Source organism: Diaphorina citri, unplaced genomic scaffold, assembly GCF_000475195.1.
Source record: "Diaphorina citri unplaced genomic scaffold, Diaci psyllid genome assembly version 1.1 scaffold2020, whole genome shotgun sequence".
Lineage (NCBI taxonomy): Eukaryota > Metazoa > Arthropoda > Insecta > Hemiptera > Psyllidae > Diaphorina > Diaphorina citri.
The window spans coordinates 8,967-11,052 of NW_007379446.1; the positions used below are offsets into that span (position 1 = coordinate 8,967).

The following is a 2,086-nucleotide window of genomic DNA, read 5'->3' on the forward strand; positions in this document are numbered from 1 at the left end:
TTTAAGACTTACTGATTACCAAAGGCCAAAGTTCCAGGCACGGCGGACCATACAATGAAGTCAGCACAATATGCTTCCCGTGTGCGACAGGCCTAATTTATTGTTTTATGTGCTTGCTCGAACTAGACTCTCGGGACCGTTTCAATTTGAAATAACGTATCTGTGAAAACATCATACATAAACTCTTATGGCGTTGGGAATGTCTGTTCCCTCTAACTTGCTATTCACATTTCATGAATTTCCAACATTTCTTATTTCTCAGTTACATTTAAACATCTTTGCCATTTTTATATTGTCCAAGCATTCTCTACCTCCCGAATCCTTGAGAGATTCCTTTAAATTTAAATGCTTTCCTTGAATTCCTTTTAAATGACCATTCTTTCCCTACGGTAGAACATTTTTTTTTTTTTTTTTTATTTACCTGCGCTTGCTGTTTCAGGCCCACTTTGAAATACCCGAGGCATATCAGCCCTGATAAATGGCCTCGGTTTTGGGGTTATGTGACTGGGTCAGGCTATGTTAAGATATGCAGAGAGAGAGAGAAAGAAAGAAAGAAAGAGAGAGAGAGAGAGAGAGAGAGAGAGAGAGAGAGAGAGAACAAACAAAAAGAAAAAAGATCGATCCGAGCATAGTGTAACCCAGTACCTACATAACCACAACCTGTGAAGCTTTTTTGTTATTCCAAGCTAACTTGTAGGCATGTTATTATTTTACATTGCAGATATGACAGGCAGCGTGCCCATAGCGTCACCTCAGCTCCTCAACCCATGTGCATCCGAGATATGGCCGCCATGTTTGAAAGCAAAACCAAATAGACCAACCAGATTAGTGGTGACTTATTTTCCATTCATATTTGAAGCTGATTATGTGATAAGTAAAAGATAAGGTATGAAAATTACTTAGTATTCCAATGGGTAACTGTAACTGAACTTGGGGTCGAGGACTGTAGTCATATTTTGCTCTGATTGAATGCGCCTTTTTTGGTGTTGGCTCTAGGGCCTGACCGTACAGCCAACTTGAAATGCGGCTAAGGCCAGCCACTCACTATCAGGTAGACCGGACAGGTGGCCTGATCAGGTCCGCCTGTCAGGTAAATTTATCCTCATCAAATTATGACTATAGCCCTCAGTCTTAAGGTCCGCCTGTCAGGTAAATTTATCCCCATCAAATTATGACTATAGCCCTCAGTCTTGGATTTTGAATACTTAGTGTATTGGGATTCATTGACTGGACTTGAGGTTAGAGCGACATTTTTATGAAATAAAATGTTGAAGTTTCCTGTGTACGTATTATTCCTGTTCTAGGTTTGACATTGTTCAAACATTAGCTATGTAGAAAACTTTTTCCCTGAAGTCCTTATAAGTGAATCCTTTAGATTTACACATTGAGGTTGTTCCAACCACATCAAGCCTACTGAACAATCGAAACCAATATTTTTTTCCCTTCCTTTACCTTTATCCCTTTAAAGCGCTTTAACACTACGGACAGTAGGTCGTTCGCGCTGAAACCCCTTGGTTACATTAGGTGAACCAACGATTTGATTTTACTTTAGTGAGGAGTTTGGAATATCATTCTTATGGTTGCAAAATACAACAGATCTGTTAGTTGTAGTCTCTCAGTATTTAATATTTTCCTGTTTATTGACTATTAAAATAGGTAGCGTTAAAAGTTCAAAAATACTCAATACTTATTAATTAATTTCTAAGGTAGATAATTTTATTTTCCAATTACATTAAACTATCTCCAACCATTCTTAATTTAAACTAAAAGTAGCTATTCAAGTGAGTAGGTATATATTTTTGATTAAATAGATATTAACTACCTTGCTAACTGGACATAATATTAAGAACCATTTTATTTTTTTAAGCGAAGCTCTTTGTGATTGTTTTGGGCAGCTAGATAGAATACTTTTATCGCTCTCTATACAATGAACCTTGAAATGTGGCTCTTTGAAATGTTCTACTTTTTTCTTTGAGAAAGAAAAATTTCTACAACAAACATCAGCAAATTTGCTGAGTTTAAAATGACGCTTGATGTTAAAATGTGGTTTTTGTTCTGCCGCTCGCCAAAGAGATCTTAGATCTTT

General features: G+C 37.0%; 1 long non-coding RNA gene across 1 annotated transcript; it reads left to right on the forward strand.

Annotated features, from left to right (window-relative positions):
• Positions 1-608: 608 nt before the first annotated feature.
• Positions 609-1,750, forward strand: LOC113471030. Its single transcript, XR_003393880.1, has 2 exons — positions 609-1,077; positions 1,137-1,750. It is a non-coding gene; the product is annotated as an uncharacterized LOC113471030 (long non-coding RNA).
• Positions 1,751-2,086: the final 336 nt, after the last annotated feature.